Here is a 15,475-nt window from a genome sequence, read left to right as displayed (position 1 = left end):
AAGACATGGAAAATTGAAATCTTGTTCTTGATGGTACAGTCGTATCAGATATTTCGTGAGTGAAACATCCAGACTTTTACTTAGACAAGTCTCCCACAACGGCCGTATCTAAATGCTGTTTCAATCAGATCAGAAACATCTAATTTTGCAGAAACTTACCCTACCTCATGGACAGTGCATGCAAGACGGAAGGTCAGTTCACTCATTACATCTGGATTGGACTACGGGGTGCAATTTTATACAGTGTAAACAATTATCTTCTTGAAAGTTTTTTGAGTGGTCAAAACACGTACGACTGACAGCACATCAAAAGAAAATAGTAGAAACTTCTAGTGTGTGTTTTAAAGCCCTTCACGGTACTCCGTTGTACCTACAAGACCGATTTTGATTCGGTTGGACCAAAAGAACAAAAACGTAAGGCGGTGGAACAATCTCCGTAGTGATTACAATGTACTATTGACATTTTGAAAGTAGATTTAAGACTGATTTATTCAGGGTTTCATATAAATAACGACATTTATGAACATACATGTATTTTTTTAAAATAGAGCTTAAGTGGCGTACACCCAGCAGGCATTCAACGTGTCGACTTTCAACGTTGAATCAATGTTTTTTTGGAAGATTTTGGAAATTGAGATCAACGTTGAAGCATCAACGTTAAGTCGACATTGTTACTCAACGTGGAATCAACATTTAATCAAACATGAAATCAATATGGATTAGCATTTTAGGGTACTGTAGATATATAGCCGTTTTCCAACCCAATTTGACAAAATGGACCACTTAAACTCAAGTTAAAATGCGAACTTACACTCAGTGAAGTCTTGAAGAAAATAGCTGATAATTTGAATAAAATCAGGCTTCTTTACATGTGTCAATAGAAAAGTACATGTCTTTTAAGCAGATTACAGTTTCTTAATTTGTAACACATACTGTCAAAACATATACATTACATGGACAACTATCACTGAGAAATTAAAAGCACAACGACATCGTAATTAGAAGAAACCTTTGTAATCATACGGGATGACGATTATCTATTCCAACACACACACAAAAAAAAACAAAACAAAACAAAAAAACAAAAACGTTTATACATTGAGTCTGTGATAGCCAGCTACGTTGTATGTTTTATACTTTTAAAACGGAGTAAGAATGGGGTTGGGGGGAGGGGGGTTGTCCTGATCCCAGTAAGAATAATGACACCATGACAGCTCATGTATACATTTTATGTAAAATGTTCATCACAAAATGTCAAAATTAGTGAATGAAAAGACTATATACCGAAAAATAATTTAATGATGGAAAGATGGATGGGTCCAAATAATTTCAGTCATTTTTTCTTCCTCACCACCAGTTCTTTCAGGGGCCCACTTCAGGAAATTCCTGACTTTTGCCATGACTTATATTTCTGCGACATTGTATGTCCTCATCATGACCGCTATAATATAAATGAAACTGAAAATTAATTTAGCAGCTCAGTCTTATAATAATATTAGATTATCACTAGAGAACAAACACAGTCATTAATGGCTTTGCTGGTAAATAAATGGGATGCAAATTTGTTATCATTGGGTCCATTAGACAGTATATGTATGACCATTTAGACTTAATGAGGAAAGTTTACAAATTAACATCAATCAAAAATTAAAAGGCCATCATCTTATGTGTTGTGAAAAAGCAGCCTTATTCTTTTTCCCAAACATGTTAAAAGTGGCCATTACTTTGTTCGTCATGTATTTATAAAAATGTATATGTCACAACCTCTATTTCTAGGGGGTTGATAGAAGTAAACTCTAATCTCTAGGGTTCTATGCTTTATTGCCAATAAATGTTAATGCCCTCACATATCGTGTAAGAGGCACATTTGTAAATGGTCACAGGAATAGTAAGTCTCCAGTACTACTGTAGTGTACCTGAGTAATAGTTAAGTTGAAATCAGATGCGTATATAAGTTGAGTTGATAAGAATATAGGTTGCTAGATTCGGATGAACATAAAATCCGTTCAGATACTTAGGTAAGAGTGTTCAAATGAAAAAGGAATTAACCCGCGACAATTACCAACCAACAGATGACGAGAAAAGAAGTGCGTACTAATCAAGCATGAAAAAGAATATAGAAGATTACGACTAGATTGCAATACAATCACCAGTTCCCGAAAGCTCGTCTGTCAATAGGTCCAAGTCTAATAGTAAAACATAATACACATTCATACAAGTCAAATATTTTATTACACAATACATAATACATCCTGCATAAAGGATAGTTTTCAAGTTACAACACATTTTAAGTATGTGGTTAGGACTTGAAAATAGTCATTTTCCATACATTGCCTCTTATATATGAAAAAATGAATATTTTTTTTATTTTTTGTTTTTCTTTCAAATATTTTATTACACAATACATAAAATATTCATATAAAACAACATTGCAGACTATTACAAACTCCCCCCAGCCGTGAAATGACGACCCGTCATTTCTTCTGACCCGCTGATGTCTTTATGATATCCAAGATGATACGTGCTGTTTCAGTCTGCATACCTTAGAACAAATCTATAACGTCAAAGATGTTAAACACTGGATTTTCTGGTACAAATCCGTACTTCCTGTAGACTTGGAAAGTTGGTGTTTTCCAGAGGTCATCCAACTGGGTGGTTGTCTAGTTCGTGTTGATCGACGGATTCTCGGAGAAGACATCGAAGATTCATCAGAAAGCTCCTCCTGTTGTTCGCTGTCTGTCTCCTGTGACTATGAATACTGGCATCCGACTCTGTCCCAGGAACCTCATTGGATTGATCCAACTCATCCTCCTGAAAACGGGCGTCCCCTTCAGGTCGCGGTCCAGTTCCATCAGCACAGTCTCTTATAACCTGGTTTGGTGTATCCTCCAGTTGAGTTGTTTCTGCAGTAACTGTTGAGTCACTGTCATCCTCATCTGTTGGTTCCAATACCACGACTTCAACTAAGTCTTCATCAGACGATTCTTGGTGCTCTGTCGATCTAGTCACCCTTGGTGCAGGTTTTGGTTTTGGCTTCTTGACATATCTTGGCTTTGGTACCGGTCGAGTAGGCTCAATCAAGTGTCCCACTGGTAGCAGCTGATTTCTGTGCAGTCTTCGCTTTCGACCTTCTCCATCCTCCTTCTGAACTATGAAAACTGGGATGTCTGTGTTTGGCTGATCTAGGACGATGTAAGAGTCCTGTTCCCATTTATCCGCCAGCTTATGTTTTCCCTCAAATGCAAGAATCCTAACTAGTACAAGGTCTCCAGTAGCGACGGATGCTCCCTTGATCTTCTTTGACGCTTCTGCTGAAAGTTGTTGAGCATATTTTAGTCGGTTCCGAAGATCCTCAACGTAGTTTGATCCAGTACCGCTCACCCTAAGACCAAAAGCAACATCCACTGGTAGCCTCGGCTCCCGTCCAAACATAAGGTAGTATGGTGAAAAACCGGTGGACTCATGCCTTGTACAGTTGTATGCATGAACAAGTGGTCCCACATACGCCTTCCAGTTTTTCTTCTTGTCTGGTTCAAGGGTTCCAAGCATGTTCTGGAGAGTCTGGTTGAATCTTTCACACATACCATTACCCTGGGGATGGTAGCTGGTAGTGCGAGACTTGGTCATTCCTGTCATACTGCAAAGTTCCTTGATAATCTTCGACTCGAAGTTTGCACCTTGATCGGAGTGAATACGGTCAGGAATTCCGTAGTGAACAATAAAATGTTGGTAGAAGGCCTCAGCTGTTGTCTTAGATGTCTGGTTTTTGGTGGGAATGGCCTGTGCGTACCTGGTAAAATGGTCTGTAATGACAAGCACATGTTGCTGTCCTCCTTTGGATGGCTCTAAAGTCAGATAATCCATGCATACCAGTTGTAGCGGTGACGTCTCGATGTTGACTAGTGGCGCCACCTGGTTAGTGCAGGTCTTTCTGCGGATACATCTTCCGCACCTGGCTATCCAATCAGCAACATCCTGGGCCATACCAGACCAATAGAACCTATCTCTAAGCAACGACAAGGTGCGGTCCTTTCCTGGATGTCCCCTGTCATTGTGTAGCGCTTCCAAAATAATGTTGACGTGAGCTGCTGGTAGTACGACCTGCTTCAGTGTACCTTCCCCTTTTTCTGATACTAGGTGATTTCTATCCAGTGTTGTATCGTTGTATCCTGTCTTTGTGCATTCTTCCAGTCAATGATATCAGATGTAAGTGTTCCATTCTGTTCATCATCATCCCTGAGTATACCTGGTGCCACAGCCAAACATTCAGCAAAAGGTGCGGTAGTAGTTGAATTACATATGGCTTTAACCGAGTCGCAGCTGGTGCTGACTTCCTCTTGTTGTGGACATCTGCTAAAAGCATCAGCCGCAGTGTTGGTCTTCCCTGGCCGGTACTTGATGTCAAAGTCGAAGGTTGCAAGGTCCGCAAGCCATCCGTGACCGGTAGCATCCAGTGATGATGGTGAAGTGCTGGCCATACAGGTAATCTTTGAATTTGTCCGTGACCGCCCACTTCAAAGCCAAGAATTCCAGTTTGTGGGCTGGGTAGTTCTTCTCCGCTTTCGTCAATGCTCTACTGGCGTAACATGTTACTTTTTTGTCCATCCGAATCTGATGCAAGATTGCCCCAAGTCCAATACTACTGGCATCTGTATAAAGCTCAAATGGACATTCAGGTTGCTGGTAGCTGAGTACTGGTGCTGATGTTAAGAGCTCATTCAACTTTTTGAATGCTGCCTCCTCTCTATCTCCCCAATGCCAGTCGCTAGTGGGTTTCTTCTTTCTATTACCCTTCTTGCCTGTTGTTCTGGGCATCAAGTCGACTGATCTGGCTGAAGTTACGAATGAAGCGACGATAGTATCCGGCGAGTCCAAGAAAGCGACGGACCTCTTCTGGTGATGTTGGCTTAGGCCAGTTGGTGACTTTCTCTGTCTTATCGGGATCCACCTCAACTCCATCCTCCGAGACAACGTGCCCTAGGAATTTCACCTTGCGTTGGAAAAAGGAACACTTCTTTGGCGCTAGCTTCAAGTGGGCTTGGCGTATTCGTTTCATCAGTAGGTTCAAGTTGTGTAAATGCTCTTCAAATGTTTTACCGAAGATGATGATATCGTCGGTGAACACATAGCATATCTTAAGATGGTAGTCAGCAAGACATTCCTCCATTAGCCTCTGGTACGTGGCCGGGCTGTTGGTCAGTCCAAACGGCATTCTATTGTACTCATAGAAACCAAGTGGTCCTACTATGAAGGCTGTCCGCTCTTTGTGTGCTTCCAGTATCTCGACCTGATGGTACCCTGATTTCATATCCACGCAGCTAAAGAACCTACTGCCTGCAAGAGAATCCAACAAGTCTTCTATCCGTGGCAAAGCATAGCTGTCCCGTATTGTCTGGTTATTCAGCTGACGGTAATCAACACAGAGACGCAAGGTATTGTCCTTCTTCCTAGCCAAGACTACATTGGATGCAAAAGGGCTTTTAGAAGGTCTGATGATCTTCGCGTCCAAGAGCTGTCGAAGGTGACTGCGTACCTCCTCATAGGCTGAAGGTGGTATTCTCCTATATCGTTACTTGAAGGGTTTCTCATCAATGAGATCTATTCGATGCTTCACGATGTCTGTGTCTCCATAATCGTCGTCAGCTTTCGAATATATGTCCATATAGGAACGGATAAGTTGATATCCTTCTTCTAGATGACTATCAGTGAGGTCACTCTTGGTTATCTTCAACGGATAAGTTGATATCCTTCTTCTAGATGACTATCAGTGAGGTCACTCTTGGTTATCTTCAACAGATTCATAATCTTTGTAGCTTCTTCCTCAGTCGGTGGTTCTGGTAGGGTCTCTATGGTTATGGGTTGAACCTCTGCAATGATAGAATGTGGTGGAATGCTGAGGGTGCGGGTGGTGACATTCGCTATGTTGATCTTAAGATGTCCATTATGTTGGTGCTTGTATGACAACAAGTTCGGTTCAACATTGAAGTCGCTGAAATCTGTCGCCAATCTACAGCAGTGACCCATGGCTACTGTGGCCTGATATGGGATTTCTTTGTCGACTTACCCTGACAAAGTGGCTGTGGAATTTGGAGGTATGATAATATTCTAATTCTCTGCATTCTTTATTATACCAAGGCGGTTGTCATTGCTCTTGAGTTCTCTCTAAGTACTATGCAGCGACAGGTCAAATACCAGGGCGTTGTCAATTGGCTGTTCTGCAAACATTCCTCTCCATAGTCATCTCTTAATGTGATGATTATCTGTGATAAGATGTTCGTTCCTGAAAGAAGAGGTACATGGCTATTATAAGAAATGTCTGGCACAATCAGCATGAGGAATGGGTGCATGCTCTTTTGTCCTGGTATCTGTATGTTGACTTCAATACATCCCAAGTATGGTAATGGTTGGCCATCAGCAAACTCAATGTTCAATAACGTTTCAATATTGTGTAAAGGCAATGATATATTCTGTTGGTAAAATGATTCACTCATGGTTGACACGGTGGATCCTGTATCTAGCAAGGCAGGTGTGGTTGTATCTAAATGATCTATCTGTATTTCAGTTTATGTTGGCTTGCCAAAAAGTCCTGGTGGTAATTTGGTTTTGTTGGTTTTGGGAACGGTAGCACTGAACAAGCCTAAGCATGTTCCCCTTGCGTATACTTGTTGGAGTTTAAATCTTCTTTACCTGGCTCTAGTTTCTTGGCACATCCAATTTTATAATGACCAATTTCACCACATCTCCAACATTTTGGTTCCTCATTGGTATTGTTTGATCTAAGTGTTGGTCCTCCTCTACCTCTGCCTCTACCTCTACCTCTATACCTACCTCTCTGTTGTCCTCTCCAAATAGACTGATATCTTTGTTGCCAAGTTGGTTGTTGTTGCCATGGTTGAGGCTGTTGTTGCCATGTTGGTGGTTGTTGTTGCTGTTGTCATGGTGATGGCTGTTGCTGCCACTGTTGCACTTGTTGCCACTGTTGCCATGGTAGTTGCTCCAACTTCTTACAGCTTTACTGGTGTGTGGTTTGGTTGTAACATGTGCAGCTTGTTGTAATCTGTCCTTCTCAATCTGCTTTAGGGCTACTCTCAACCCATCGAAATCCTTTATGGTGTCATATTTGTGCCCTGATACATCTTTAAGTGATGGCTTCAATGCAATCCACAGTTTAGTATGTAACATGGCATCCACATTTGCTCTTCTGCTTTTCAAACTATTCCCTCCAGCTGGTGACTGATTCGTCTTCCCTTTGAGTAGCCGCATAGAATTCTGCTAGAAGTTCTTCCTGATCATCAACATTCCCATATATAGAGCCCAGCTTTCGTATTATTTCCTCTACTGGAGTGTCTAAGTCAAGACGCATGGCGACATATCCTGCCTCTCCTCGGAGTGATCTGGTAACAGCATTTAAGATGACTTCTTTGTCGTATGCCTATTTCATAAGACGCTTCACCTCATGCTTCCATAGTTCATATGTTGTGTCGCCGGATTGCTTCTCATGACCTGAAAACCATGTGATTCTGGGTGGATGGCTCATCATTACCTTGGTTGGTTTATCAACCTTGATCTTTGGTTTAACATCTGGTGGTTGAGTTATAGACGGTATTGTGGGTGGTAAGACACCTGTTGACTTGAGGTAGTCCAGCATCCATTTGGTCAAATCATGAGGTGTATAAGCTTTTGGTGTTACTCCCAATTTTTCCATCATTCCTTTAACTTCTTTTTGTATCTCTGTTAATGGGCTGGTTGGTTGATCCACAATAACCTTCCCCATCAGCCTTTCGCTCTGCCATGGTGTATGTAACAATGTAGGAGGGAAAAAAATTTCTACAATGTACAAACAATAAAACAATACACAAAATATACAAAATTCACAATTACACTTACCAAATCTGGATAATCAGCGACAGCCTCCCCTGAAATATGGGATGGGAAAGAGTTGTGTGAACCTTTTATGTTCACTAACTCAATAAAGGACACACACAAAAAAAAACTCGAGGTAGATTCACAACTAGTGTGTCTGTGATTCTAAAGTCAGTGACCTATGGGATAAGAGTCAAGTCTATCTGTGTTTAAAGTCTAAACTCACCTCGTAACACAAACTCAAAATCTAAGAATGACACTATCAAATGAAAAGAATAGTCAAAAAGTTCAAAGTGAAAGAAGTAGCTAGTAAAATGGTATTAACAAACAAAAGTTCGTAATTATTTGTTCAATCAGAATATTAGTATCATACACACCACACTCGATCACGTCACAACTGTTTAAACAAAGTTTAAAGTTTATTTAAATGGTTTAAACTTTATCTAATTTTTTAAAATTTAAAGTTAGATTTAACTTTTAAATTTAACCTACATGTAAATGATGAAAGTTTTTTTTTGTAAGTTTAATCAAATGTTTTAAACTCTATTTATATTCAAGATTCAAAACATACACACAAAACTATATTCAAAGATCACAAGGTAACATCACAACATACAAACAACTAAAAATCAAAATATAATACACTCACATGTACATGACATATCACCCAAAATACAAACAAAATATACACACAAACCATACATATATAAATATAAATATCACAAATAAAGTCTATGTGAATATTAATAATGATTATGGACCCTAAAGATGTATGCATGTGTGAAAAATAACAGAAGTCAGACCATATAGGGCCTACCAAAATGTATGCACTTATAAGCGAATATACAAGTGTTAACTAGTTGTCACTCGATTCTAAACACAATAACACATGTAGTGTTTGTTTACAACTGTTGTGTATGTTATTCTATTTTTAAAATATGTACTTTTGGTTAACCTTGACCTTGTTTACCTATTCGGGACAAAAAAAATCAAATATCAACAAATTCTTGGTATTTGATGAATAAATCCAAAAGTCCAAAAATATTTTTTTAAACAATCACAAGTGTCTAAACTATCATTGTTAAACACCAATGACCGGGTAATAAAGCTGAATAATCAAAATATTATTTAAAAATAATATGTTTCTTATTCAAACCTAAATTTGACCAAAATAAATTTTAGCCAAAATTTTCAAACTCGAAAATCAAGAATTTCTATGTCAATTTATAAAAATATTCCATGTAACCAGGTATTCTAGATTATATTAATGTATAATGGATATAAGCAAGATTGCAAAAAGCTGGGGGTTTCCAGCCCATGAACTCACTTCAACATGAACACACTGCATGAACATGTGGTAGGCACATTTGGAGAGTAGTCCAAATAGTTATGCCGTCTAGGAATGCTAGTTTTTTATTTTGCTGGATGACAGTGAGGCATACTGATCGAAGAATAGCCCTTGCTGGCAAGTATTTCTCACTAACAGATGTTTGTCCTCTCTCATGAAACATAAGTTTATGTCAAAAATTTAAGACAAAACATCTAAAAGTTTGTTGATATTTTCTATAAAAATTGAGCTATCATACAACAATTTTCATTGAGGAATACAATGTAGACTTTCAATGAGTAGAATTGCAAGAACTGCTTTTGTCCCTAACTCTCCGACTAGTACACATGTACAAAAATGTACATGTAAATGCCAGAGGTCTAAGCGAACAGGTGGGGTCTAAAATGTGTAACAAGTATATGTTCCTGTACCAACTTTTACCCATACCCAAACAATGTTTTGCTAAATTATTCATTCTCATTGTATGTTAAGAACTGAAAATTGCATGAGATGTGGAAAAGTCTGTTTCAATTCATTTCTCATCATGAAAATGATGCATGTTTTTCTGATATTTCTTGTTTGATCTGTCTTTTTAAGTCAAGAGGTCTCAAATGTGTAACTGGAATCGTACCCAACTTTTTCTCACTTTCCTGTCCGAATTTTACACTTTTCTAAAATCAATAAGTGGTTAAAACTTCACCTTAAGACTTTATTGTTTTAAAAAAAGAAGTGATTGAGTTTGAATTCCACACCATATCTAACGTCAACCCCTGTACCAGCAAAGAATGGACACGAATGAAAACAAAGTCTCATAAACAGTCTGACGCGATTTTAATTTACTGTCAATGAAAATTTTGATAACATTATGATGTTCTAATGTCAAATATGCATTAAATTAATACAGATAACAAAAATACTGGACTTTCATTCTTGTATAGGAATTTCGGGTTACACATTTTTGACCTTTTGAAAACAGAAAATCAAATAAAATAATTTTTTTCGACTACATTTTAAAAATTATTGATTCTAGTCTAACCATTACGTCATTTTGTAAATGTGTACCACCTTTCAGCTAAAAATTGCAAATAACAATGAAGAAATCGGCAAAATAGTATTTGGGTATGGGGAAAAGTTGGTATGGGTACGGGTTACACATTTTATACCATACCAAGTGAACGCCATGATGATCTGGACTACACTGACTCAGACAATAAAGATAAGATTTGATACTAATTAGAGTGTGAATTTATATTTCTTAAGGATCAATTAGGTTTCACGTGTCTAACATTAACTCTGAAAATTTGCATTTTACAAAATGTACCTATTTGACAGATCTAACAAATCATTGTCATCTTCGCCAAGAATTGGAAGACCATTGGATCTCCTGTACTTTGGATCACATATCCATCGAAATAACCTCGTAGTTGTCCAACGTCCTGAATATTGACCGGAAGTAACTAAATGACGGATCTGTTTCAGGAAACACCTGGTGCTCCTTACGGATAAAGTATGAGATCTCAAACGGCCGGCACTAAAATCGAAATATTCCTGAGTCCTAGGCGTAGTAAAACATCCAAGCGGTGGGCGCCATTGTCAAAACCTCTATTTCTAGGGGGTTGATAGAAGTAAACTCTAATCTCTAGGGTTCTATGCTTTATTGCCAATAAATGTTAATGCCCTCACATATCGTGCAAGAGGCACATTTGTAAATGGTCACAGGAATAGTAAGTCTCCAGTACTACTGTAGTGTACCTTAGTAATAGTTAAGTTGAAATCAGATGCGTATATAAGTTGAGTTGATAAGAATATAGGTTGCTAGATTCGGATGAACATAAAATCCGTTCAGATACTTAGGTAAGAGTGTTCAAATGAAAAAGGAATTAACCCGCGACAATTACCAACCAACAGATGACGAGAAAAGAAGTGCGTACTAATCAAGCATGAAAAAGAATATAGAAGATTACGACTAGATTGCAATACAATCACCAGTTCCCGAAAGCTCGTCTGTCAATCGGTCCAAGTCAAATAGTAAAACATAATACACATTCATACAAGTCAAATATTTTATTACACAATACATAAAATATTCATATAAAACAACATTTTAGACTATTACATATAAAAACAAAATAGTTATGTAGGGTTTAATACAAAAACAACGAAACAATTAAAAAAAACATAAGTTTACAAGTGTCAGGAGATTACATTTACATCATTAATACATAAACAATCTTTTAATTGTGCCATCATTCATGGAAACTAGAATTAATTGCTTATATTTTTAGTCCCGTGCAGGTCCGGGTGTCAACAGAATAGGCCTGCAGCAGCGCTAAGCTTGTCGTAAAAGGCGACTAAATATTGCTCAGAACCTTAGCCGGGGGCTAGGACGCTCTGCCCACAGAGCAACTGGATTGTGTGCCCCAGGTGGTGGAATGGGGTACCCCTGGTGTGTTACATGCTGGGGTTGTCAGGTTATAATACGGAAACCCTGACCGCAAACCATAGTGGTGTACCGTGTTGGGAAAGTTGCCACGTTCCTCGCACGTGAAAGAACCCTACTATGGTATTCTCCTGGAGTAGGTACCATAGGCTCCGCCACAGAATACTAAATTGCCCGACCCTACCCACCTCTCTCTATTTCCTGTGGCAATCAAACTTTGTCGACCCCATTATCCTCGTGTCCCATCCCATTTTTCATTTCATCATTCATGTTCAATTTATCATCCACTTCATGTTCGTTCATCGCCTGAATATAGCTGAAATATTGTTGCTCGGGCGTTAAACCCCAACAAACAAACAAACAAACCTATATTTTTAAAATCACTCAGCAATATCATTAAATAGCGTGGTGTATGTGCTCACGTTCAATTAAATTCTAACTTAAATACATTTTTTAAACCTTTGCATGGTACGCTTATTGTGGTCACCGAAATCCACACCACCTTCCATCATTATCATTGCTGGCTGAAATACAAGGCTGATGTTGAGAATATGCTACATGCAAGTCTTCATTATCACTAGATAGTGCAAGCAAGTCAGCAATGTTTCTGTTTTTTATGAATTGATAACTTTCAATTTGGGTTTAATTGTTTTATATATATAAATGTTTATCAAGTACTATGTAATATTTCATGGTATGAGGTAATACCTTGCGCCCATGCAGAAACTTTAGTTATATTTTCATTCATATATATGCAATAAAAAAGTTGCTTTTCTACCAGACTGAGTGTTGAAAATAACAAAAAATAAGTCCTATCAGAGTTTATGGGAAAAACATGTGTGGGTGTGTGTCCAATGAAATTTTGCACCTGTCCCAACCCCAATAAATACAACATGTAGTTAAATAAAGCATTATTTTATTCATTATTTGAAAATACAGAAAACATAGATGCTTCATTCCTTGTATTGCCTCTAGATTTTGCTTCCTGTTTCGATAGTTTTTGGTTGGGAGTACTTCTTGCATTTGTATACCATTTTTTTTTTTTTTTTTTTTATTAATTTGCATATTCCTATATTTGATTACAATATTGCTGATGAGAGGTCACTTTTTGAAGCAACATATCGAAATTTGCAATATATATGATTTGTATTTTCGTACTCTTATTGAAACATATTTTTTTTTCTAAAAGTATCGTCTGCAAAGAGAAGAAGTATGGGATCGTCCACAGTAGAAATGCAATTAACTAACAATAATTACTCTTTGGTAAAAGTAAATTTTGTCAAGAAAAGCTTTGAACATCGCTTTATATAATTTACCTAAAAAATAATACAGTAATACATTTTTGTATTACAGTTTGTTCTGTTACGGTAATGTACTAAATGTAGTTTGTACTGTACTGTAATGTAATGTACCACTTGTACACATTTATCGGATCAATATGGTAGAAGCGTAATCCTTCCAAAAGAGAAATTGATATTCTTTTAAAGATCTGTTATTCTATATTAGTAACGGCCACAAATGAAAAATGTTGCAGTCTAAAAATATAGATTAAAACTAACATTAAGCAAGGATAAAACATGCCTTTTTTATTCAGGGATCTCGATACATGGACTACTATTTCTGTGGTGAACAAGATTACAGGCTTTAGTATTGAATGTAGATATCTTAAATGTATTTAGGCTATGAATAATAGAATCACGACATGAGGAATGACCGACATAAAAAAAACAAGTACTACATGTATCTATTGTTAAAGTATAATAGAAAATCTTGTTTAGATTGTGCGACCCATGTGCTATGTTTCGCATTTCAATAAATTATTTAATTAGTTGAACAAGTAAATCAGTATGTATATATATGAAAGTCAGAGAACTGATTTGATTGAAAATATTCCGGACAAAGATGTCCCAAGTGGAGCCTTGGACACATGGTATGTCATCACTTTTGACCAATGAGATTTCTATCAGTTACGTTGCCATACAATGTGTCGGAATAAGAAAAGGAGAAAATATCGTAGAAGTAATTAATTTCTGAACATTTTTTTTCAGTGACATCACAGAATGAATGTTTTTATTGATAAGTGATAATTCTCCGAAAGTCCAATAAGAAATAAGCAAAGTGATGCATTAGTTATTTGTAGCCTTCTTCCGCCCAGTACCTCTGAGGTTTTTTCCTCTATGTTGAGGAGTTCCGCTTGAGTTTCTGTTATGCGCTTCTCTTTTTACAAAAACCAAACAGTACAAAAAAAAAACCCTTGTTATTCTGCCATTTTGGTTGCTAAATGCAGATTGTTGATAAATACTGACCATAATTCGCATTTCTCAAATTCTCTGTGACAAACATTTAATTTCTCACGAATTTGGCAATAAACAAACATTTGGCAGGAACAACTAAAACCTTCAAAGGAATTTTAGACACGAAATTATGTGGTAAACTACGGTTTCGGTCAAACTGCTAACAACCAAAAATCGCCTTGGTTACAAAACCATGGCCGGTTTGACGTCAACAAATAGGACTTCAATAATTGAAATTTGGGAAGACGTCGTTTCAGGCATCAACCAGTTGATTTTCGTAGGAGTGAAAGTGGTGGGGCTTTGAATTGTTTTGGGTGTCCCAAAACAATTTTTTGGGGGGACAAGTCGATATTTTTCTATTTCACATATAAGGTTTAAACTATTTAAAAACTTCAGTAAAACACTCATTTTTCCACATTGCTGGCGACAAATTATTCTTTTCTAAAAAAACTTTAAAAAAAACTATATAACCTTTTTTCTACAAAAAAAAAATCCATACCCACCCTTCAGAGAATCTAAAGAGGTAAGTTCTGCTTATAATCAATATTATCAAATTAAAAAGTTTATGCAGAACAAATAGCTCTTTGGGTGACACCTAAGGTACAAACATTTGAATGTATTGCAATGATTTAAAGATGGTTTTCGTTACATGTACCTACCAGTTTCGATATTCGTATAGTTCTGAGTCTGCAGACTTTCTTAGCTGCTATAAGCCTTGAAGAGACTCAAAATATTTTAAGATATCTTATTATTAAGATATCGAATAAAAAATGCTTTATAAATTCTACCATTTAATTATTTAGTAAATCATTCATGATATATCTACATGTATATAAATTAGTATTGTATATTCGGATAAAAATATGTATAATGTCTGTCACATGTTACAAGGTGTCATACCACTATTTCTGGTCTCCATTACTTTCTATGTTAAATTCAGCTATCCATAAGGCTAAAAAATGAATTTATATCAATGCAGATGGTGCTGGTAGCCGTTTCATTTTGATGGTCACACTTTACCTTTACTCTCGTAAAAAACTCGTACTTTATGTGCCTTCTAAAAAAGAACGGTAAAGTGAAAAGAACTGGTGCAGAAATCACTACTTTCGTTCTGACATTTAACCATTTCAAGAGGCCTGAAATCGTTGTTTAGATTTTTTTACCCTTCATTAAATAAAGAAAAAAAGTTTTTAGAGTATTGCTGATTCATTCAGCTTACTAATGACACCAAATTTGTATACCTCTGCTAAACTAGGAGAATGATAGGGTGCAATAAAGGTACTACTTCGTGTCATTACGAACTACTCTCTTGTTTGCACGGCCGACTGGTTCCCTACAATCTATATATTATAGTTTCAAGTATGTTTTTTTTTTCAATGTCTGCATTTCTGTAAGTTTTGCAATAATCAATAAGTCTACACAGTTGATTATGTTTCCCAAACGTAACAGGGAGACATGTTTTTGTTTTTAACTTTATTTGGATATTACTTTTGTCCGCGGAACTCCTCTGAAACGACTAAATGAATTTAAACCAATTGAAACTTGGCCAAG

General features: G+C 37.1%; 1 protein-coding gene, 1 long non-coding RNA gene and 1 pseudogene across 2 annotated transcripts in view; 1 reads left to right on the top strand and 2 right to left on the bottom strand.

Moving 5' to 3' along the window:
* The window catches only part of LOC148611894 (uncharacterized), a 49,928-nt gene that overhangs the window by 3,662 nt on the left and 30,791 nt on the right, over positions 1-15,475 (top strand). The window lies entirely within an intron of this gene.
* Positions 1,282-11,248, bottom strand: LOC148611895 (uncharacterized). Its single transcript, XR_015924276.1, has 2 exons — positions 10,512-11,248; positions 1,282-1,441 (listed from the first exon to the last, which is right to left on the bottom strand). It is a non-coding gene; the product is annotated as an uncharacterized LOC148611895 (long non-coding RNA).
* LOC148611896 (uncharacterized) lies at positions 6,176-7,774 on the bottom strand (annotated as a pseudogene).

The sequence above is a fragment of the Perna viridis genome, chromosome 7 (genome assembly GCF_037379345.1).
Source record: "Perna viridis isolate PV_CMFRI_1.1 ecotype Kerala chromosome 7, ASM3737934v1, whole genome shotgun sequence".
Taxonomy (NCBI): Eukaryota; Metazoa; Mollusca; class Bivalvia; order Mytilida; family Mytilidae; genus Perna; species Perna viridis.
This window is presented reverse-complemented; position numbering and strand designations above follow the sequence as displayed.